Consider the following 25,856-nt stretch of genomic DNA (forward strand, 5'->3'; position numbering starts at 1 on the left):
GGGGAGGGAAGGGTGAAGGAGAGAAGGAGAAGAGAAGAGGAAAGGAGATGGAAGAGGGGAAGAGAATAGGAAAGGAGAAAGAAAAAGGTTTTGGCTGCTTAAGCCTACAGAAAAACATGCTAAGCTTACTGGGAATTTACTGTCAGGGCCTCCCGTCTGCTGCTGTGGTCACAGGACAAGCTACATAGCCCACTGCCTTCTGTGCATCTCTTGCAACTCACTGGAGGCCTTCACTCCAGAACTGTCAGCCCGTGAGGCACTCAAAACAACCTTTGACCTCAGTCCCTAATCCAGTCAAACACATTCTGGGCTGTCACCCTGGATCATCCTCTCCAGTTCATTGCACACCATTCGAGCCAACAATCGGCATGTCCTCTCTCCCATCTGTGTGCTGAAGTTTAGGCTGGGTCAGGAGAGATGTCAGTGTTTCTCTGCCTCATTCCTGACAGCTCTCTGATTTTCAGCATTTAACTTTATAAACATTCACTTGCAAAGACTCCACATCAAATGACAAATATGTTGGTAAATTCAGCACTGTGAGAATGTTTATGTTTTGTTTAAAGGAGCACTGAGGTGGCCTTTTCAACATAAGCTACCTCTGTATCATTGCCCATTCTTTTCACCTTGTTGGATTTTACAAATTGTTCTTAGCATCATTTTCCATTCTTCAAGGATCATTTCTAATGCCACCTGCTTTCAAAATCTTTCTTCAGTTGTCCCACAGCAAGTGAAGATTAATCACCCTTGGGTTGTTTCAAAACATTTTGGCACTGCATATTTCCTTTATGTAATTCTTCCAAATAAATATAAGGATTTACTATTCACTGTGTTCTCTCTTTCAGACATCTCATGAGATGCTGAGTATATAGAGATGAACAAGGAACCTCTTAGAGCATTCAGTCTAGCAGGGGATCCACATAATGTTACATAGTTAAGAGAGACAAGTCTAGAGGAATTAAAGGAGGTGCAAGGAAGGAATCATGAATTATCCTTCAGAGATTCAAAAAAAGCTATAGAAAGAAACTTGATGTAAAAATAGATTTGACTTTATTTTCCAACAGGAACTAGGTATTCTTGAGGGAGGCATTCAACCCATTTGGTGTGATTTGTGTCATCAAAATGATGACAATAACTGAGAGGTAAGCATACTCCGGTAAATGCCTATTTAAATGAGATCATGACCACCATGCACTTAACATCACAGCTAATGCTCAAGTATGGCATGCTTTATCTATGCTCAGAAAAGGAGGCACCCAAAAGAACAGAAGTACAAATGAAGACACTGTATATACAACATAAACAAGGAAAAACATTGACATCATTGGATCTAACATGAATGAAATTAAGTGACTAAAGAATTTAACACTGGTGGTTGAGTCTTTTCACTCTGATTCTTCTCTTTTCTACCCTCTGATTCAATAACTCCAGTTTGCATGTCATTACCATGGACAAAAAGACCTCACCATATCACAAAGGAATCAGTGTGTATGTGCATGCACACAAAGTATGTGACCTCACCACATCACAAAGGAATCAGTGTGTGTGTGTGCATGCATACACAGTATGTGACCTCACCATATCACATGCACACAGTATGTGACCTCACCACATCACAAAGGAATCAGTGTGTGTGTATGTGCATGCACACGAAGTATGTGACCTCACCATATCACAAAGGAATCAGTGTGGGTGCATGCACACACATTACATACTTCTACATACATGAGTGCATGAGTGAGCTATGAGTCCAGTAGTAGTGAAGGGCTATTGGCTATAATGTCCATGATGCTGTTATAAAGATAACACAAGGAAGCATCATTGGTAATAAGATATCTTTATTATTTTTTTGTTTCAGTCTTATATTTAAATAGAGCAAAAGCTGATGACATTCTCTTTCTGATTAGAAAGAGATCTATCTACTGAATTTACAGCCTGAGAATGGGAGGAATCCAAACATTTCTGGATTACTTTATGCTATGGTTAGAAAATGAAATCTCTGCAAGAAATCCAGAATTCATGTTTGTTCCCCAGTGAGCAGCACTATTTTAGGTGATTATAAACTTTTAAGAAATAGGACCGACCTGGAAAAAGGCAGTCACTAGGAGTTGGTTGCCTTTGAAGTTTACATTGGTCCCTGGTTCTGACCTCATTCTCTGCTTCCTGGTCTGTTGTGATATACGAAGTCTATATCCCACTCTTCCAACACCATGATCAAACCCACGTTGATATGAACACCTCTACATCACACTCTCCCCACCATTACCTGATCCACTTTGATAGGAACAGCCTCTACACCACACTTTCCATACCATTACCTTATCCACTGTGACAATAGTAGCTTCCACCCAACACTCCCACCTCCATTACCTGCCTTGCTGCACTATGCCTCTCCTAACGATGATGGACTATCACTGAACAAAATAAATCTTTCTTCACACAAATTTTCTTTAAGGTGTTGTGCTCACAACAATGACATACTCTATAATCTAGGATTCTACCAGATTATGGTTGTCAAGGAAAAATCTCTTGCAAGTGATAATGTTTTGCACTGAAGATAATTGAAATTTGAATTGTTTTCCTCTCCTTTTTATTATTATTTTTGCTTTTCATAGTGTTTCTAAGTGACCATTTAGTTCTTCCTATATTAGACTTAAATTGATACTAAAATATCATAGTCCAAGGAGAAAATGTTTCCACAAAGCCTATCAGCCTAAAGATTGGACAAATTAAAAAAGAAGAAATTTGGGAAAGATGCAAGATCTCAGCATCTGAAAAATCCACAGCTAATCAATGTACTATCTTTGATGTCACAGACATTTGCATTCTAGGTAACATAGCATCCTTGTCAGTAGATTAAAGCTGTTACTACATAACTCAAAGAACTGAAGAAAGGTAAAAGTAAGATTGCATGATATGGTATATCTTACTCTGAAATATGGTTCAGTGCATTTCTATCATGACACTTTCGTTTCTTGATTCTTTCCATGCAAATCAACATCCAATGCATGTTTTATAGATAAGATGAGGAACAAAACATATAATAGTAGGAAGAGTGCGGAGGAGTGTGTTTCAGTGAGTAAAAAGGTTTAGCCCTCTGACATAAGAAAAGAAGTTGGTATCTTATGTTAGATAGTATAAAGAGATCTGACTAAGAATTATTTTTTAATGCTAACTATAAGACATATGGAGTGGAGCATTCCAAAGCTAGGGAACACTTGATACAAAGGACTGATGAGAGAACTTACAATTGTGAAGACAAAAAAAAAAAAAAAAAAACCTACTGTGATTAAAATTTCAAAAGTAGAGTACTTCCATAGCAATTTTAGAACCAGTTATAACTGGATTGTTGGATTTTCTAACCACTTGATAAGGTTTTATAAAGTTCTGTGCATGCCAAATATGGGTGTAGAATAGGGGTAAGGGGAACTGCTCCTTCTGGACCTTTCCAGATTCATATTGTGTCTCTAATCTCTAAAATAATTCCATACACAAGAATTTGTTTTTGCTTTATTGGTGTTATAGTCAGCCTCATGTTGCTGGGATGAATTTCAAAATAGACACAGTTTATGGGAGGAACAAGATTTATTTCTGCTTACTGATCCATGGGAAGTTCCATAATGGCAGAAAATACTGGCCCCTTTTTACAGATACATGCAGACAAAAAAACACCACCAGCCAGCACACACCAAAAGCCATAAACAGTACGGTTCCAAGAAGAGCTCAGATTGCTCTGCATAACTTTGAGATGGGTATCAGATCCACACCCAAACACTTCTTAAGACTGGAGCCCACAGTGACTCCACTTCCAGACAGGCAGCTAGAAACCCAAGTTACAAGCACTAATAAAACACTTGGTCTATTGGGGTCCATACATTCAAACTACCACAAGTGGTAAGACACATTTCAACTATTAGTTCATATCAGAGGAAATAGCCATGAAATACTCTATGGGATATATTAGATCCATCATGAAATGGAAGTGAATTAAAACACTTTTCTTGCCTTGACTTATAGAGCCCTAAAATCTGACTTAGATTATATAGTGCCAATTTTTCTGTCTTTAGTATTGGGAGATAGTTAAGAGAAAACTCTAAAATGTCTGGCTATTCTCCCTTCCATAAAGGACAATCACATTTGGGATTAGTCACGGGATCCTTTGTTAATGTTAGAGGTAAATTTGGGATGCATGTCTTTGGGTCAATATTCCCTTCCACTATTCAAAAGGATCTTAGACTATGAAATGGCTAAAGTTAGGATTAAGCAGGAAGTTGTCATTTTTAAGGTTGTATTTCATTTTATATTTCTGTTCACTATTCACCACTTTTAGACCTATTTATTTGTTAAGGAAACTACACCTACCTTGTATCTGGCAGCTAGGTTTCAATACACAGTCAATGTCACTTAGAGACTGCCTTGCCTTCCTTGGATTCATAGAAGCAATTTACTGGGAGTATATGATATTTGTATTGGTTAAGTTTCTCTACATTGTGACAGAATACCTGACTAAAGCAAGTTAAAGGACAGTTTCACAAACTCATGGTAGGGAACAAACATCAGCTAGAGGGGCGTAGTACATGGTGGTAGGAGATTAAGAACACTTTGCTCACATCCTGTTGGGTAGGCTTCAGGAATTAAGAAGTACAAATATACTTCAGAAATCCACCCTTAGTGGACCATATCTACTACACATGTCTCAAGTGTTCTATAGCTTCTCAAAACAGTCCCACCAGCTAGGAAGAAGAGACCAAGCACATGAGCCTATAACAGACAATTCACACTCAGTTCAAAACATTCTATGCCTGGTCCTCATAGGCTCATGGCCCACACATCATACAAAAATGCCCAACTTTGAGTTCCTCCAATATTAAATGCCACATAGTCCCACTCATCTATAGCACCTAGCCTGAATCTACCCAAAATGCCTTACATACCCACCAAGCATCTCGAGGGCTAGACAATAGGGTGGGTGGTGAGGGAGGGGAAGTCAAAGGAAGGGGTGGGAAACACAAATCTAGACCCAAATGACAATGATAAAATAACATTCTACATCCTAAAAGACAGACCAAATGGTTTCTGAACCTTCACTAGGCCCTTAGAGGGAACACCTGAGCCACAAGGAACTGGAGAGGGTATGATGAAGACTGACCTTAATCTACTACATCTCCTCCCCCCCTCTCTCTCCTCTCTGACTCTTTTATATTAGTTATCTGTTTTCTTCCTTCTCTTAGTGGGCAATGACCTGTAACTCCCAGTACCAGCATGTTGCTATCATCCACATTGACCTTTTGATCAGAGAGACCTACAAGGTTTCCTATAAGAAGACAGATTTCTGTCAGAGTACTTGATGACCCACCAAAGGTTAGTGGTAAGACCCTACTGCTGACTGCTGAAGATACCATATGCAGTTCACAGGTAAAATGGAATGGCATGGCTGGAAGCTGGAAGAGAGTCAGTCCCCAGACAGTCAGCATGTCTAGTACCATAAGGTGCTACATGGGCAACTGGGGGAAAATGATCAATATCTGTCCAAGCAACTCATGGTCTAGCCTACTTAGCAGCAAATAACCTGTTGTGATGCTCACACAAGTGCAATAGTGGCACACAGCCATGTTGGGACACTAACTGCTCTTGATTTGGCTAACTGTTCCCCTCAGTGGAACGGGACCCATAGCTGGAGCTGGGAAACAAGTCAGAACCATATCCAAACATAAGCCCACTCTCCACTATCAAGCTACCACCAATCACGGGCTACAAGAGGGCCTACACCTATTAAATTCTCTATAAAAAAATAATAATAAGGGTTATCCCATCTATCTGGTGCTAACTTTACTCTCCATTAGAGAATCTGCTTCTCTTTTTCATATAGACTCAGATCCTAAGGAGAGAATCATCCTATCATACCTCAAAAGGGCCCCAGCTGAAACTAAGAATAATAGGCAAAACAAACAAGGGTGTTGTTTTCCTGGTGAATCAGGTACCAGCACAAGAGTGAAGGAGATCAACACAGGGAATAATCAACTCCTACCAAATCAGATATTGAGAGACACACTGGCCCCCAACACATCATCACTGAAGCAGACCAAAAGTGAACCCAACATGGCTCAGGGAAATTTTGTGGAAGAGAGGGCAGAAAGAATGTCAGATCCACACTTTGGGTCATGATACTCAGAGAAATTTCTTCTACCCATAACTGTGGGCTAGCTCCACAATTCATGACCCATATACTTCAACAAGGAGGGGCTAGGGGGAGGGGGTAGGACATGGATGAGCCTAACAGTGGTACCAACTTGACTATATTCACTGAGTACAAAACTAATTAATAAAAAAAAAATAAGTAAAAAAACAATCTGAACTGGGTGTTGTGGCACACAAATTTAATCCCAGCACACGGGAGGCAGAAGTAGGAGGAGGATCACTGTGAGTTTGAGGCCACCCTGAGCCTACATAGTGAATTCCCGGTTAGACTGGGCTAGCATGAGACCCTACCTGGAAAACAAAACAAAACAAAACAAAAAAAATCTGAAAAAAAAAAAAATGTTCCAACCTTGAAATGCTCCAAAGTATATTCTTTGATTAGAGAAAACTCTGAACTATGAGCCTCTAACATATGAAAACAAGTTATAAGCTGCAACTATACAACAGCAGAGTAAGTAGGCAAGCAACCTAACCACTGATCCATTTCTCTGGCCCCTGTAATATTAATGTTCCAAAGGCAAGAATGGGGACACAGCAAGAAAGGACTAGGCCAAATAAAGATAAAACAGGCAAATATGTGCTTGAATGACATGTTCCACACCTGGAGCATGTGGTGGCACCTTGTGAGCTCTGAAACACCAGGGGAATCCCACCCCTAAATCACTGCTTTCTGAAAATTTTGTACTGAAGATTCATTACATCAGGATTTCTTTCATTGGCCCTTGAGACTTAATTTGATATTATTATCCTGTCTTGTTGGCCACTCTTCACTCACCTGTGTCATGTATTTAGGCATTTCATTGTTTCTAGCTGTACAAGATATTCCAGGTTTGTCTACACCTTTTTCATCCCTATTCTTGAATCAATCATATTCATCATTTTTCTAAGTACCACTTCATCCTTCTAGAGAGAATCATCCAAATGGTTTTGTGGGCTACAAGAAAGCAATGATCTTTCTTCTCTGCAGTTCATTGTAGTCAATGGCAGTGAAGGACAGATGTGAACATGACCAGGGAGTTTAGGAGTATATTTGTTCTTCTCTGTCTTTTCTTCCTGGTGCAGAATTTGACTGAGCAACAACAGCTTCAGGTCAAGATGATGAACTTGACTCATAAAACAAGGTTTCATAGGCCTTCCACCAGCTTCCCGTTCATTCTGCAGAATTTAGTTATGGCTGGTAACTTCTTATCTCCCTTTCTGGATTTTTTAAGTAATATTTATTCATTGAATTGAAAGAGAGTAAGAGAAGAGAAGAGAAGAGAAGAGAAGAGAAGAGAAGAGAAGAGAAGAGAAGAGAAGAGAAGAGAAGAGAAGAGAAGAGAAGAGAAGAGAAGAGAAGAGAAGAGAAGAGAGGAATCATGCCAGGCCTCCAGCTACTGAAAACAAACTCCACATGCATGTGCCCCCTTGTGTATCTGGCTTATGTGTGTACTGGGAAATTGAACCTGGGTCCTTAGGCTTTGCAGACAAATGACTTAACTACCAAGCCATCTCTTCAATGCCCCCATCTGAACTTTTTAATCTTCTCTATATCTTTCCTCAATGCTGTAGTAACCTACCCTTATAATAAACCTCTTAATGCTGATAATTATCTTTCACCTTGGAGCAGTGTTTTTACTGGAGAAGGCTGAGGATGAAACATAAATATAACCAAAGTCGCTTCTATATATAACTAGATTTCAAAAGTTCTGATTGTAGTGTTGCTAAAATAATAGTAGTAGTTCTGATTTTAGGATTAAATATTAGTAATTTATATTTTAGTCTATCTGTAGTCATTTGAATTTGAGTGCCTATAGAATATGTTAATGGAAATAAATAGTATAATAAGGCTTCTTGATGCTTTCTAAGTATACTAGAGATCTTGAAAAATGAAAATGGTGAGTTTGGGCCTTTAAATTGACAAGAACAAGGAAGAAAAAGTTTCTGTCTTAGATAAATGATAGTCTTCTAGCAAATGGTTTTTGATCTCATAAAATGCTAACATTAAGAAAATCCAGGTGAGGGCTGGAGAGATGGCTTAGTGATTAAGCGCTTGCCTGTGAAGCCTAAGGACCCTGGTTCGAGGCTTGGTTCCCCAGGTCCCACGTTAGCCAGATGCACAAGAGGGCGCACGCATCTGGAGTTTGTTTGCAGAGGCTGGAAGCCCTGGGGCGCCCATTCTCTCTCTCTCCCTCTATCTGTCTTTCTCTCTGTGCCTGTCACTCTCAAATAAATAAATAAAAAATTTAAAAAAAAAAGAAAATCCAGGTGAAAAGTATATAAAACTGTTCTGTAATATATTTTCGGTAATATATTTGTAGATTTCTGTGATTTACAAAAATATTCTGAAATTTTAAAATAATGAAAAATTATGGTGTACTTCTCATAGTTTCTACTTTTCTAAAACTTTTCTCCCTTTTTTTCTTCATTTTTTTAAAGGTAGGGTCTCGCTCTAGACCAGGCTGACCTGTAAGTCACTATGTAGTGTCAGACTGGCCTTGAACTCACAGTGATTCTCCTACGTCTGCCTCTCGAGGACTTTTGCTAATTTTTTTAAATCATTTTTATTTATTTATTTGAGAGTGACAGACAGAGAGAGAGTGAGAGACAGAAAGAAAGAGAGAGAGAGAGAGAATGAATGGGTGTGCCAGGGCTTCCAGCCATTGCAAATGAACTCCAGACACATGTGCCCCCTTGTGCATCTGGCTAACGTGGGTCCTGGGGAATCAAGCCTCCAACTGGGGTCCTTAGGCTTCACAGGCAAGCACTTAATCACCACCAAGTCATCTTTCCAGCCTTTGCTAAATCTTAAAACACGTAGAGAAAGTGATTCTGAAATGACTGCATGAAGCAACCTGATAGATATCAAGACCATAATCATACAATTAAAGATAGAAAAAATTGAATATAATCCTTCCTTTATCTTATGTAGTTTAACTATTCAAAAACCTTAATATAACTTACTCTAACTCCAACATTCTGTTAAAAAATTGATGTTATTCGTTCTTTCATCACCATAGATTTCTTTTCAAGGTTAAAACTTTGAGTTGATCAAATTTTTATACTTTTCAACAAGTATTGACACTGTTTATCATTTAAATATGAATGCAAAAGAAAATATGGTTGTCAGAAGCATTCTGAATTATAGAAAATATAATTTAAAAATATATCTGTGGAATAAATACAAAAGTTCTGTTTTAGAGAAAAAAGAAAACTTTCTTGAGAATACTTGAGAGAAAGAATAATTAGCAACATAAAGCTCACTTTCACTTTTATTAAAGTAAGATGGGCTGAGGAGATGGCTTAGCAGTTACAGATGCTTCTTGTGTAAGCATGAGGACCTGAAGGGGTCCCAGCTTGACCTAGTTTGAATATCCATAATTCATGGATGTGTCCACAAATACCTGTAACACCAGTGCTGTGGGGAGCAGACATAGCACATTTGTTTGGGCTATAAAATGGCAAGTTCAGGCTTCTGTAAGAGACTCTGTAGCAACGAAGAAACCTGTGGGAGAAGGGTGAAAGGAGGATACCTAATCTTCTCTTCTGGTTGACGTAAGAGAACACCCGGGATGCCACATGAGCACATCCATGTGCATATACATCACCCACAACACACCACAAATAAAGGCAAGACAGAAAATGACATATCCTTCTATTATTCTCCTTGAACTTAACTTTGCTTTCTGTTTTGTAAATATTGCAATGCTTGGGAAAAATTGAAACAATCGTAGACTGAATACATTCTTCACCTTGAGATGTCAATTAAAACTCTGTCATGTGGTCATTCAACCTCAAACTTCTCCATTCCCTCTGCATGTATATTGATAATCAGATTGATATTTATTTCCTAAGCTGGGTGAATAGAACTTTAGGGAGACTAAAATCTCATTTCCAGTTCAAATCCTTTCACAGCTTCAGCAGGAAGCATTTAGCTTTTCATCTAGACATAATCCAGCTGTAAAGCTCAGGAAAGCAGGACTCATCTTCCACTTCATCTCCCAGTGGTTTTCCTAGTTATAGTTGTGCAAAAATAAATATCTGAAAATTCACATTTTATTTTTATTATCCTGTTATATTTACATTTTTGTAATTTCTATAACCTTATAAGATGGTGGACCTATTGGTAACTTTTATGTCTTGGTTTTTATTGTTTATATTTTTACTATCACCAATTGACTTTAACATTTGAAATTTTATATATAGCTGTGCATACCTAATGTATTTATATCAACTGAGACTTACTGACTACTGTCTGATTTTCCACTTATACTTGATCTTCTCCCATAGGATAAGGAGAAAAACAAAAGCCAATAAGAACTTTCTTAGCTAAGACAGTCTCAGATAGTTGGGAACACATGTGATCCCCACTTATGATAATCTAGTAGCTTGTGAATTTCTGCTCTGGTGGACTGTATATTTAGTTGGATATTATAAAATACAACAAATAAATTTGTTAAATTTATACCATATTGTTTGGTAAAAGAATATTAAGGGAATATAAGTATTGGGATTGAACTCAATGAATATGGAAACTTTCACTGACAATATTTATGCACAGAGATAGAGTGAGTGTAGACTGAGATAAATCACCATGTACAAATGTCCTGAGATTGTGCTTGCCTAGAACAGTACAACAAAATTCCAGAGGAACAAAATTCTGACTGAAGAGAAAACAAAAATAAAGTAAAGGCTTGGAGGATATGAGGTCATGCACAATGAGTATGAGATTAGAGGGAAAGTTAACAGTGGGCACATGAGTATATACTTACAAATCGGGCCATTTGAAATTTTTGAGTATAGGATTAAGAATGACATGAAGATTATTATGGCTGCTTTATAGTGGACAGAGACTAACAATGAGGCAACAATAAGACATGCCACATTTTCTTGTTGAGTAATATATGGAAAATGAATGAGTTCACATTTTAAAATCATGATGGGAATGAATTATAAGCTTGAGCCATGGGAATAAACTATGGGAAAATGTTGTGGGGATACTTCCTATGGACTTCATAAATAAATCTTCTGAGAATATTGGCGGGAGATACTTTTTCTGTTAAGTTCCTGCCTTGTAACTTGTCCTGAAGTTCATCTTATAATCAAGTATTCACTTGGTTAAAGTAATGTATTTGGGTTTCCTCTGCCTTAGTTTACCTCTGAACAGCACAGATGACCAGTATTGATAAGAAATGTTAAGAGATGCTGACTGAACTTATGCTACACTCCTTGCCTTATTTTCTGACACTAGTTGTACTCCTGAGTGAGAAAAATGTGTGCATGCATAAGAGTATTAAATACCATTGCAAGCAATGGACATTAATAGTAATGAATTGCCCACAGAAAGAAATGTTGAAAGTAACAGATGAGCTTAGAGTGATTGCATCAGCGAATGGAGTGTGTGTATGTGTGTGTGTGTGTGTGTGTGTGTGTGTGTGTGTGTGTGTGTGTGTGTGTGTTCTGGATCAGCAAAATTCACCAGTCCTGACCCCCAATCCTTTTCTTTGAGCAAATGCTTAAAGTATTGTTTAGAGTCAAAGTTCATAATTCCTCACTCATGTAATTTTGATTATTCAGTCATGTGTTTCCCATATACTGCTTCTCTTTTTCCCTGCTGCTCAGTGTAGACTCCAGTGGGTACCTGTCACTGGAAGCTGCAGGCACAGGGACATGAGCTCAGTGGTAGCAACAGAAGCAGTAGATTCTTGGTTTAGAAATCCATGAGGCAGTTTTTCTTCTTTCAGGTACTGCTCTAAGAAGCAGCTATTTCCTTGTTGGGAAAACACATCCAAGAATTGGGTTCTATAGTTCCAGAATAATGCCCTGATTTGGGGGACTTTAAAAGGGGGATGCCAATTGTTGCAGTCCGGTTCACATTGCTGGTAGAAATCACCCAACCAAGAGCAGCTTCTGGGAAAAAAAAAGATTTATTTTGTCTTATAGGCACGAGGGGAAGCTCCATGATGGCAGGGGAAAATGATGGCATGAGCAGAGGTTGGGCATCACCCCTGGCCAACATAAGATGGACCACAGCAACAGGAGGGTGTGCCAAACACTGGCATGGGGAAACTGGCTATAACACCCATAAGCTCACCCCAAAAATATACTCCCTCCAGGAGGCATTAATTCTCAAATCTCCATCAGTTGGGAACCTATCATTCAGAACACCTAAGTTTATGGGGGACAACTGAATCAAACCATCACCTGCCACCCCTGGCCCCCATAAACTGATAATCATACATAATGTAAAATGCAATGCATTCATCTAACTTTAAAAGTCTCCACAATTTTTATCATTTCCAATGATGTTCATAAATCCCCAAAGTCCAAGGTCTTTTAACTGAGCCATGACACCAAAATATAACCTCAAAAACCCATAATGGCCCAGAATAAACATTCATACTGCAGAAGATGGCATCGGGCATAGCAAAGAAACATTCAGCCAATACAAGATTTAAAACGACCAGGGCAAACATCAAACTCTGTAGCTTCAAGCCCAGCAACTTTAGCCAGTGACAAATCTCCAAGTCCGATATTTATAACCAGCAACATGTCTCTGGCATTCCAACTCCATCCCTCCATTCAGGCTACTCAGTCTGGAGAACCTCATCAGGCTGGCAGCTTTCCTTAGCAGCCATCTCGTGGTCCCGGAAGCTAAAACTTGAATGATTTGATGACATGAATTATCTAAGCGTATTGTCTCTCAACATTTTAATAGGTTAACATAGAAAATTGGTGTGCTGGTTTGATTTAGGTGTCCTCCATAAACTTAGGTGTTCTGAAAAACAAATTTATAACATGGGTAAAGTGTACAGACTACTGGAAACCTCTGTGTATTTTTAGTTCTTGAAATTAACCATTATTTTTTAAGACTCTTGAGTAAATGGATATCTAGTTAGGGCCACATGTTCATCCTGTTCTCAAGTGTTTATACATTTAATATTTGTTTAACAAGAAATCTATAGCTAGTTAATTAGATAGCATGCTTAATATCTCATTTTCTTTAGTCATATGGGTAAATGCTAATTAAATTTCAGAGCATCCCTCACAAGTGTAATGTAATAATAGGTACATCGTCACATACTTATTGGTTCTGTGATTTGAATTAATTACATAGCAAGTAGATTTATCTTTCATATAGTTATACCTCAACAGGTACTTTACCCTGACAATCTTGGGGGACTTAATTTCCATTCTGGCACTTTATTAATTCTAAATTAAATATGTTTAGTAGGAACTTAAAGCTTGCTGAAGCTGGAAATAGTAATGTTTTCTCCACACATCTGGATTTTGAATTTTAGTACCTGAAGTTTCTATTGCCTTATGCTACTAAGATGATAAAGACAATTAATAAGGCAGTAAGAAAGAACACAAAATTTAATTCAGAAACAGCCCAAGGAGCCTACTAAACAGTGATTCATCAACATCTCTGGGGATATTTCTTGTTGTTTAGCCCACCATTCAGTACCTGAAAGAAGTACCATGCAATTCAGGCAAAACCTTATAACATAAATAATTTGTTCTTGACTTTCTCACCTTTTCACTGACACTGCTGTCTAAACCCTGAGTCCCACCCTCTTTCATGAGCCACTTTAAGGGACGTTATATTCTTCCTTTCTTCATGTATCCATTCTCCAAAGTAACTAGAGTGATCAGTTATAAGATTGCCATTCCTTTCTCAGAATGCCTTATCTCCTGATTTTTTTTTTTCTTTTTGAGTCAGTATCTTGCTATGAAATGAGGCTGGCCTTGAACTCACACCCCTGTTATCTCAGCCTCAGGAGTGCTGAGGTAACACTTGACTTTTATTATAGAAGTGTTTACCAAGTACAAGCAACCTCTTTGTCTTCACAATTACTGTATCATTGTTTATTTATCTTAGCTTTCTGCCTATTGAGTATGATGTAAAACTCTCAATGTACTCTTACTTCCATGTGTCTGCTTCCACCTCCCTTTCATGTCTGGTCTGACTCTCAAACATCACTTTCATTTATACTGATTGGATACAGCACAAACATGTGCTGATCTTGTACCAGGTCTCTTTCAGTGGCGGGTGTCAAGGGTGGATAATTGCCATGATTGTGAAAAACATAGGGAATATTTGCTTTAATCTCATAATTATTTTCTCTTTAACATTGTCCTGGAACACATCATTTCATCATAGGAATCATCAGATACTTTTTGTTTCCTTATTTGTTTCATCATAAATGTTTATTTAATACCTGTACTAATCACTTCCTGTGTGCATACTATGCATGCTATTCAAGAGCTGATATCTTATCAGTAAACCATACATTTTTTCCAAGATAATGGAGAATTCACTTTTTATTTTATGATACTAGTGTTTTGGGATAGCCTGAGATCTACAGAAAATACATCAGGCTACAGAATGGAAACAGTGGACAAATTACAGTCAACAGTCATGCCCTAGTAGAGCCATGGGGAAAGGTGATTCACGTGATAGCTGTAATCTTGAACTTTTATCAAAAGTGAGAGCTGAGGAATAGTTTGAGATAATACAAAAAAAAACAACTTAGTGTTATCTCAATTTTCCGGGTGCTAACTTACTCTCCGTTGGAGAATCTGCTTCTCTTTTCCAGATAGATGCAGATCCTAAGAAGAGAGCTGCCCCAACATACCTCAAAAAGGGGCCCAACTGAAACTAAGGACAACTGGCGAAATAAGCAAGGGTGATGTTTTCCTGTGAACCGGATACCAGCACAAAGGGGAAGAAGATCAATGCAGAGAAAAATCAACTCCTACCAAATCAGAGAGCCAAAGCCTCAGAGGCCCCCAACACTTCAGCACTGAAGCAGACCAAAAATGAACCCAACATGGCTCAGGGAAATCTTGCGGAAGAGGGGGCAGAAAGAATGTCAGAGTTACATGTTGGGTCATGATTTGCAGAGACATTTATCATACTAATAACTGGGGGCTAACTCCACAATGCACAACCCATTTTCATTAACAAGGAGGGTCTAATGGGAGGGGGTAGATCACAGATGAGCCTAAATAATGATACCAAACTGCCTGTATTCACTGAAATGAAAACTAATAAATTAAATTTAAAAAAAAATAAATAAAAAACAACTTAGTCTCCAAAATGATCCATACATAAGCAATTTGATTATTACTTATCTTAACTCCCTCATGAATTTGAAAAAGTAACTGATTTTTTAAAAAATTAAGAAACTACATAGAATAGATGCTCACAACTATCAGCTTTTCATCATAAATAATTGTCTTATGTTGTGGATGAGAAAAAACAATGGCTCAGTATCTTCTTCTAAGGCAAGCACTAGGCAATAAAGAAAGCAATGTATGTCCTGTTATTTACTTTTCAATAAATAATAAATACATAGGACATGTAAATAAATAAGACAAAATAAATAATTAAAAGACTGTAGTAGTATCAATAAATCATACATTTATTCTAGGATGATAGAGAATTTATTGTTTATTTTATGATATTAGTGTTTCTGAAAGCCTGAAAAATTCAAAGAAATTTACAGCTTGATATTTCAAAGGGAATAGAAATGATAATAATTCATGAGTTTGTATATTTATATGTCTAGAATATGAATATTTGCAAAGATACAGAGGATTCAGAGGAATGAAATACCTAGAAGAGAAAAAAAAATAGATTTATTTCAGAGTTTTCTCAAGAATAATACCTAGCTCTTTCCAAACTTAAAATAAGTTACTCTGGAGTTATCCTATTTTATGCTGTCATTTGGGAGATAGGAAAGGACCACCAAATTTAATGTAAAGTAAAACAACAAACAACCTTGGCTATGTTCATTGGCTTTCAGTAACTTAAATATTTGAAATACCCAACTTAAAAAGCAGAAGGGCTAGGAAGATTGCTTAGCGGTTAAAGCACTTGCCTGCAAATCCTCAGGACTCACATTGGCTCTTCAGATACCATGTAAGCCAGGCACACAAGGTGATGCAAGTGTTGAAGGTCACACATGTGCACAAGGTCGTGCACATATATGGAATTTAAGTGCAGTGGCTGGAGGCCTTGGTATGCCAATTTTCTCTTTCTCTCTCATAAAAAAAAAAAAAAAAAAAAAAAAAAAAAAAAGACTATCTGGGCTGGAGAGATGACTTAGTGGTTAAGCACTTGCCTGTGAAGCCTAAGGATCCGGGTTGGAGGCTCGATTCCCCAGGACCCACGTTAGCCAGATGCACAAGGGGGCGCACTCATCTGGAGTTCGTTTGCAGCGGCTGGAAGCCCCAGCTTGCCCATTCTCTCTTCTCTCTATCTGCCTCTCTCTCTTTCTCTGTCACTCTCAAATAAATAAATAAAAATTAACAATTTTTTTAAAGACAATTTGTTGGTCTTGCCGCAAAACAAACAAATAAACAAAAATAACAGAAACGTTGAGTCAGACGTGGTGGCATATACCTTTAATCCCAGCACACAGGAAGCAGAGGACAGAGGTTTATCGTAAGTTTGAGGCCACCCTGGCACTGTATACTAAATTGGAGGTCAGCCTGGATTAGTGTGAGACCCTACTTTAAAAAAAAAAAAAATAACGAAATGTTTATTTTGGCCCACAGTTTTGAAGGTTTCCATGTATAATCCATGTATAATCCATTAAGGCATGACATCATGAGGATGGGACATATGCAGAAGAGAGCTGCTCTTATCAGTGTCTCCAAGAAGCAAACAGGGAAATAGCAAGGGAACGGGTCATCAATGCATCTGCTAAGAGAAGACTCCACATGACCTCATTTTCTACCATGATGCTCCAACTCTTCCAGGTCTTGCAGTACCACTCTATGCTAGGAGCAAGTCTGTAAACCATGAATTTGGAGGACATTCCAGATTCAAACGGTAATCCAGACGTAAGTGGCATAACTAGAGCTAGAATTCTGGACTTCTCTTACTTAACATGGGGTTTTCCCCACTCCATTCTTCCTCCTCCCCAAGGTCTTTGTGAAGTTTCCCATGCAGCCATCTGCTGCATTTGAGGACCATTTTATTGTTCAGAGTTGGAACGGTAAGACTTTCTTGATTTGATTTTATTTTTAAAAGTTATCTAGAATTCAACATAAACAGCAAGATAACTCAATTTATACTTAATAAGAAGGCAGCTGGTGTTTAATTGCCCATTGCTAAAGGAGTCATTGTATGCTCCTGTGAGATAGTGTCATAGGGAGGGAAAATCATAGCACTTGAAAGTGAAGGACACTGTTCAGACCACTCTGCAATAACATACGATCTGCTTAAGTGGAACAGAAATCCTCCTCTCCTATCCAGCCAGGCATAGAACTTCAGTGCCTCCCCATTTTCTCCCTTTTAGAAAATTTATCTTCCAGCTTTTGGATTTAAGCTAATATTTGCATTCTGCCTTTCTCAGACCCACTTTCTGGTACGTCCAGTTTTCCCCACATCTACATCACACCTGGTTCACAACTCTTCCCTGAACTCCTCCTTGCTCCCAGTCAGATTCAGCTTCTTTTCTCTGTGGTCTAAATTCCTTGGTCCTCTCCAAAAAGCTCTATCTCAGCAATTTGTGCTTAGGCAAGAAGTTATCTATGTGGGATATATCAGTGGCTCTGTGTACTAAGAACAGTAAAACAAAATCTTTTGTCCTATCAATCTTTGTTGCTGAACAAAGATCCAATCACACCTTTGATGTCATGTTCCCATGTATTACCACACACAGACCTCATTCTACTCATCTTCACATGTCATGTGCTCTAAGTGATTTGAACCTACTCCTTAAGCCATTAGTACTCAAACTTAATGAGCATCAGAACAAACTGAGGAGCTTGATAATACACAGATCACTGGGCATATAGCTGCACCAAAACTTCTGTCAATAGTTTTCAGCGAGTTCTAGGAATTAAAATTTCTAATGTTTTCATATGGTATATATTCAGAAAACTGTATCCTGGGAATCACTGTGTTTGTTACATAGACCTTGATTTCTATCTCATCCGTGATTCACCATCTAAAACACTTGAACTCCATTTTCACAATTTCAAACCAACCCATCCAATAGCTCTCACTAAACATTCATTTATCATCTAGCTGAATATTTACTAAGGTTCTCCTGATCACTTGCACTGAAATCCATTTATTTCCTTGCTCCCTTGGACCAGCATCACTGATATTACTTGAAATGCTGCAGAAATGTTTAACATTATATTTTACTTCAGACCTGCAAAACCTGAACCTGCATTTTGTGACAATCTTAACTGATTAAATGAAAATTGGAATTAGGGGAAAATTTGCTCTACTATGCTATTATTCCCTTGGTGAAAGCCTATGTTCTGTTCATCTATGGATTTTCAAAAATGTCTTCCTGTAATGGAAGTAAAGGGAGAAAAAATATAGGCAGAAGACCATAGCTATTGTCATGATTTCTTTTCAATATGTAATGACTTAGTACTCTGCCTGAAATGAGCTCACTCCATCTTTCCAATAAACAGAAACTCATGATTACTTTTTGTGTGGAACCAGGTTGACATTTTCTGGAATAAAAGCAGACTATAAAATCTTTCATCAACATTGTAGAAGAGGTAGAAGATACCTAACATCCTTATGTCAAGCAAAGTGCTTTCATAATTACATTTTGTTCTATAAAGAGCTAAAGATACACCGAAGCTCTGGATTCATAATACAAACATGCTTTGTGGCTTCAGAGCTTGGTACATCCATGGTAGAGCTAGAAAGCACACATCCTTAAGGATAGTCATCCTCTTGACCATTATGATAGGCCACCTTTAGTAAACCTTAGTGCTCCCCAGTACTGTGATTAAGAAAGTGTATTCTTGAGATAAAATCATGTACTCTTACTCTACAACTCACCAGTCTTATGATTTTGGAAAACTTATCTTCTTTTCCTCTTTTCCTTACTAACTTTTTCTTTTCTTTTTGCTATGGAGTCACCAAGAAAGAATCACAATATTTAGTTTAGAGACCATCACTAACACTCCTAGCATTTAGCCATATATATATGTGTGTGTGTGTGTGTGTGTGTGTGTGTGTGTGTGTATATATATACATATATATATATATATATATATATATATATATATCATATATATATGATATATAGATAAATAAATAAATATCTAGATAGATATAGATGATATAGATATAGAAATACTCAACACTCATTAAGCACAGAATTTAGAACTTGTAGAGTGGCCCATGCATTAAATGCATCCTATCATCTGTTCTCCCTTCACTGAACCACATTTGACTGTGTCCAGCTCTATTTGGTAACATGAAAGTGCAAAGGCTCTAAATAACTTGTAGACAAGCTTTGAAATATAGAGATAACAGACAGTTACTATAAATCCTAAATACTACATTTTGGCCAGTAGGATTGAAGTCTATTATGCTAAGATTTCTCTTCAAAGTTGAGCCCAACTTTCCTACAGAGTGGATCAATTTATTATCATAAAGGACTGGACAGGATTTTCTTCTTTTTTTTTTTTGTTGTCTTAAACCTTTCACCACTATTGTGATGTCATACCATTTCTCAGTGACACTCTTCCTAACAACAACAACAAAAAAACATAATTTAGGTTCACTTTGGAAACTTAAAAAAATAAGCACAAAACACAATCAACAATAATAATAATAACCAAACATGCTATAAAAGCAATTTTCTACTAAAAAGAAAAGAAAACCTTGTTAGAGTTTGTATAAAATGACTTAAGGTACCTGAAATGGGATTAACTGCCAACTTGGCAACCTGATATTTCTGATAGCAAGATGGAAGGTGTCATGCTTACATTAACAATGCTTTTTTGGTTTCTGAGAGGAAGAAACTTTGAGAAACTCTATATATGGGTGCTGACATAAAGTTCATGTACTGTCATGCAGCCCTGAAAACTTAAACCCTGAGGACTCATATAGCCACTGGTACAATTCCTGTAGTGAAAGTGCTGATGGGTCTAGAGTTCTGATGTATAAATCAATAGAAGGAAACTCTGCCAGCTCTCAGAGAAACAGGCCATTGTTCTTCTATGCTTGTTCTCTACAAGCCACTGGATAGTATGTAGACCTTCCACTTTTATTACACTAACATTATTGTACTAATTCTCTCAAAACAGTCTTATAAACAAACAAGAATGTTTTACTGTATTACTACAAATCCATCCTTCCTTATATAATATAGTGATATTGCATATAACTGAAAATGTGTCCTTCCAATATTTAAATTAATTCAACTTTCCACTTAGGAAACTTTGTTTTCTTATATGGTTTCAATTTTTTGAAATCTAGTCACTTGAAAATATGATTTTCAGGATTTTAGAATTTAAGAATTTAGACTATGGATTTTGAACTTTGGGGAATTTCACACTTACGATTATTACATTCAGGACTGAGTCTTTTAGTATTATGGCCAGCACTGGCAGTATCCCATGCTTACGTTATTTGGAAGTTCAGAGAAAGAGAAGAACTGAATAGATGGTTCAGTAGATAAAATGCTTAACATGTAAGTATTTGTATCTGAGTTCAGATACCAAGTACAAAAAGAAAAGGTCAGGTATGGTGGTATGTGGCTATACTCTCCAAATCTCCAGGCCTGCTGGCTGGATCATTTAGCCAAATCAGTGAGTTCTTGGTTCAGTGTGAAAGCTTGCTTCAGCAAATAGAGTAGAGAGTGATTGAAAAGGACACCTACCATTGACTTCTGGACTCCATGTGCATGCTCACCTATACACATGTGTTCTCACACACATATAAACACACATACATACATACATACACAAATACACCATACACATACATATGCAAAACTAAAGAAAATGAGAAGGTTGAATTCCAGATATGTGATATTGGTAGAAGAATAAAAAATACTGAATGTTAACTATTTCCCGACAGTGCAAATTGGTGTCATTTTGAAGTATGAATTATAATACTTCCAGACAATGATGTTTTTTATTTATTCATTTTTATTTATTTATTTGAGAGATACAGAGAGAAGGAGGGAGAGAGAGAGAGAGAGAGAGAGAGAGAGAGAGAGAGAGAGAGAGAGAGAGAATGGGCATTCCAGGGCTTCCAGCCACTGCAAACGATCTCCAGATGTGTGCACCCCCTTGTACATCTGGCTAACGTGGGTCCTGGAGAATCAAGCCTCAAACCAGGGTCCTTAGGTTTCACAGGCAAGTGCTTAGCCACTAAGCCATCTCTCCAGCCCCAATGATTTATTTTATAAACTTGTTTCAAAAACTACTAAAGACATTCCACAGGAACTATAATCTGAAGGCTTGTTTCCAATTAGAAGTATTTGAATTGTGAACACTGGTGATCTGAAAGTGCAATATCTCTCATAGTCTATTGTGTTTGTGCTTAAGCCTCATCCATGATTTCTCACCTGCTCAAGTTGTTGAGAGGAAGTGCCTTGCTAGAGAGATGTGTTGCTAGGTGTAGGATTTGGGATTTTGTAGTCTAGCTCTGCTTTCCAGATTAACTCATCCTTCCATCCATCTGATATGACACAATGGGATGCTCAGTTGTCTGTTCTGCCATGCTTTCCCTGCTACGGTGAAGCTTCCTCTGGGAACCATATGCTAGAATAAGCCCTGTCCCCAGTCCTCCAGTAAACTGCTTTGGGTCAGGTGTTCTGTGCAGACACAAAAGAGAAGTGTAACAAAAGTAAGACCCACCTAATTATCATTGAATATTAGGAAATTGCAAAAATTAAAAATCAGGTGTGTTTGCCAGGTGTGATAGTACCGCCTGCAATCCTATCCCTCAGAAACAGGCAGGGAGATTGTTGATTTTAGACAAGCCTTATATTCTGAGTGAATGCAATCCTTATTCCAAAATACAAAACAAAGCATAAATGATAAAGTAAAATAAACTGTTTTTAAATCTAAACTTTCTTTTGGAAGATATGTAAGTGTTATAAAATTGAAGACAGAAAACTTACAAAGTTGGAGAGTTAATGCACCCCTAAGTTGCAAGAAATCTTTGAGTTTATCAGACCTATTTGTCCCATTTCATTTCACAGGTGAGAAAATTGAGTCTCACAAATACCAGAATGGCTTCCTTGAGGTCAGTAAGAGTTTGATTGGAACTAAAATCCATGCCTCCAGAGTCTCACTTCAGTGTCCTTTCACTATAAGTCAAATAGACTGGATTAACCCAAGGCACTAATGGGTACTTTCCCATTACCCTGTTTGTAGTATTACTGCCAGTCCATCATCACTGCCCAACTCCCCAACCAAGTCATCATCACTCTTTCCACATTCTGCTGCTGTATAAAAGCCCTCCATAAAGCCCAGAACAAGCCTGCTTGCGGGAAATTGCCAGACTTAGTGTTCCAAATATGCCTGGAGGATGTGTTTGGTTATTGATCCTCTGAGAAGCAGCAGCTGTATTCTTTTGAAATGGACAGATGATGACAACAGCCTTTACTGAAGTGTTTCCTTCCCTGAGGGTGTTACTGTGGGAGACATGTGAACTATGAAATGATTAGTTCATTTTGTTTATTTATTTATTTAGTAGTTTTACTACCTGTGGTCATCACCTCTTCTCATCAAATGCTGACCCACAAATTCAATTAGAGAGCTTTCCTGGAAGTTAGCTCTTTCTTGAGGTTCACCTGCAGGGTAAGGAGGAATATATGTTGGCCAGAAATCAAAGACAGTGCAAGCATCCTCTCCTCAAATTACTTGCAGTCCATATTTCTATTAAATTTCCAGTAAAGTATGAGCAATAAATCATAGCATTTGAAATTAATTGTTTCAATGAGGCATTTAATTTTTCACAACCCATTGCTCTGCATATATATTAGCTAAATATTTATGAGTTGATTATTTCCACAGCAGTCAGATTTGTTAAGGATAGAAGATAAGTATCTTCTATATGATTTGCCCAAGATATTTTTTTCTCAGTGATTACTGGAATGTCAAAGTTGTAAAGAATGTTTGTGTATTTTATAAAAACTGAAGCATAATAAGTTAGATTTTTTTTTTCCAATTTAGACCCTAGCCTGTTACATAAAGTTTGGCACAAAGCGTGTTTGTTTAGCACTTTCTTACCTATATCCTTCTGTAGAATTCTATAACATAACTAAGATTGTCCTCATCAAAGCAAATATCTTACTGTAGGAACACAAACCAAGTACCCTATCCTAGATGCAGTAATGCCACTAAAAATGTTGATCAAGCAAAGACATGTTTACCATAAAATATGTTAAAAATGAACAAAGTAAAGAAAATAGATGTGTACAAATGTATAATTTCTGAGTGATTATTGGTGAGTCTATAATAAATTACCCCAAGTCACATTACTGAGTTACTGATAAATGTAATATAAACTCATGCATGTAATAGTTTTTTAAAGGACTTTTAAAAATATTTATTTTATTTTTACTTATTTGGCAGAGAGAAAGAGGGAGAAAGAGAGAGAGAAGGAGAGAATGGGTTCACCAGGGCCTCTAACCACTGCAAACAAACTCCAGACACATGTGCTACCATGTACATCTGGCCTACATGGGACCTAGAGAATTGAACCTGGGTCCTTTGGCTTTGCAGACAAACACCTTAACCACTAAGCAATCCATCCAGCCCTTTGTATATTATAGATATCAAAACTTTTTGTATCCCTTTTCCTTTCCATCATATTTTCAAAGGTATTAAAAAAGATATGTGTTCAATACTAAACATTATTTTGAAGGGAATTTACTGAGTATTGGGACTTTAATATATTTTTGGAATTGAAAGACTAATAGGAATATCTTAAAAGGCTGAACTAAACAAAAAGGGGAAAGATGATAGTCAGTGGGATAGAAATTATGGTTATAGTCACTGGAAGAATACTACAAGACAAAAAGGTATTTATTACTTACATAATTCAAAACATAAATTCAGAAAGCTAGGGCATAAAAATTAACTTAAAAAAGAAAGCTCAAAGGAGTAAGATATGTAATTTTCAGATTAATTTTAGCCAGACGCAGTGATGTACATCTGTGGTCTCATCTCTCACAAGGCTGAAACAGGAGGCCCTTGAGAATGAGGCAGCACTGGCCTACAGACTAAGAGCCTATCTAAAACAAGCAAACAGACAGACAGACAAGCAAACAGCAAAACACTAACACTAGCACCAAGTTTGAGCTTCCACTTGTTAACTTGTTGAAAATGCAATATTTTTACTTTACTTTTGATGCATGTATTTATTATACTGAACACTACTGATCACAATAATAGCATCAGTGGGAAATTTAAGGAGTACATACTAAAGTTTTTTTTTTTTTCCTTAGACACATCTTAAAAAGATTACTAATTAAGTAAAATTAGGTAGGTTTACAAATTCAAATACCACATTATTTCCTTCATTTGAAAAATCTAGATTTAAATGTATGTGTGTGTGTGTGTGTGTGTGTGTGTGTGTGTGTGTGTGTGTGCGCGCAAGACATGAAAGTGGAAAGGGAATTTAATATTAGAGGACAGGAAGAAATTTACAAGGAGGATAAAGGAAGAATAAGGGAGGGTAATAATGGATATATCTGATATACAATCGAAAGGGGTACTATTTCCAGGAAGGAAACAGCAAGGGTGGTGAGGAGGTGAGGGAAGGGAGAGCAAAGAAGGAGCCAGAAGAGAATATGAGCACATATGTGTCTAAAAATTGTATGACGAAATCAATTACTTTGTATGAATTTCAATTAGAGAAGACAGAATAACCTGAGAGGAATACTGCCAACATATAATTTGTTCATTCAGAAAAGTTCATCATTAGTTAAAACAGAGTGACAGGGTATATAGTTCAGTTTCTAGAGCACTTCCCTAGCATGCACAAGGCTGTAAATTCAATCCTCAGCACCATACAAACCAAACCTGGTAGTGTATGCTTGTAATCTACCACTTGAGGGGTGGAGACAGAAGGATCAAAAGTTCATCCTCGGCTACAGAGTCCAGCCATCATTATATGGGAATGTATTTCAAAAAAACAGCAAAAAAAATTTTTTTTATTCCATTTAAACTATGCTAACTTCACTCTATGTTGAAGAATTTGTTCTTTTTCAGAAGCTATCGAGACCTGAGGGGAGAAAAAACACTACCCCTCACACTTCAGCCGAGCCACAACTGAAACCACAGAGGAATGAGGAGATATGAGTGCTGCTTCCATGCTGTTCCTGGTAATAGGTGTCAGCGTATAGGAGACAGACCCTGAGGACACTCAACACCTACCAAAGCACAGATCCAGAGGCTCCTAAGAGCTCATCAATAACATAGACTTAAAACTCGACCACCATGGCTCAGGGAATTTTGCAGAACAGGGCGTGGAAAGAATGTAAGAGCCATAGGTTGCGACATCATGCCCAGAGGCATTCCCTCTCCTCCAGCAATAACTGACTGCTGCTCCCACAACTCATAAGCCACAAACCCATAGGGAATACCTGCAACTCCACTAGGAGGGGCCCCAGCTGAATTGAGGCAGGAATGAGGAAAAAGAGGGTGCCAATATGATGTGTCCATATGAAATATGTTGTTAATAATAATAATAATAAATAATAATAAATATTAACTTATATCTAACTTCTTCAATTTACTTCCATCTGCTCTCACTTTATCCAATAGAAAGACGTATTTCAGCTCTATTTTTTATTGTGCTCTAGCCTTTTGCAATATCTCCTGGTCTGTCCATATTTGAATTTTATTCACTAGTTTATTCTTCTATCTGTCCATCTATATATTTG

This window comes from Jaculus jaculus, chromosome 1, assembly GCF_020740685.1.
Source record: "Jaculus jaculus isolate mJacJac1 chromosome 1, mJacJac1.mat.Y.cur, whole genome shotgun sequence".
NCBI classification, from domain to species: Eukaryota; Metazoa; Chordata; class Mammalia; order Rodentia; family Dipodidae; genus Jaculus; species Jaculus jaculus.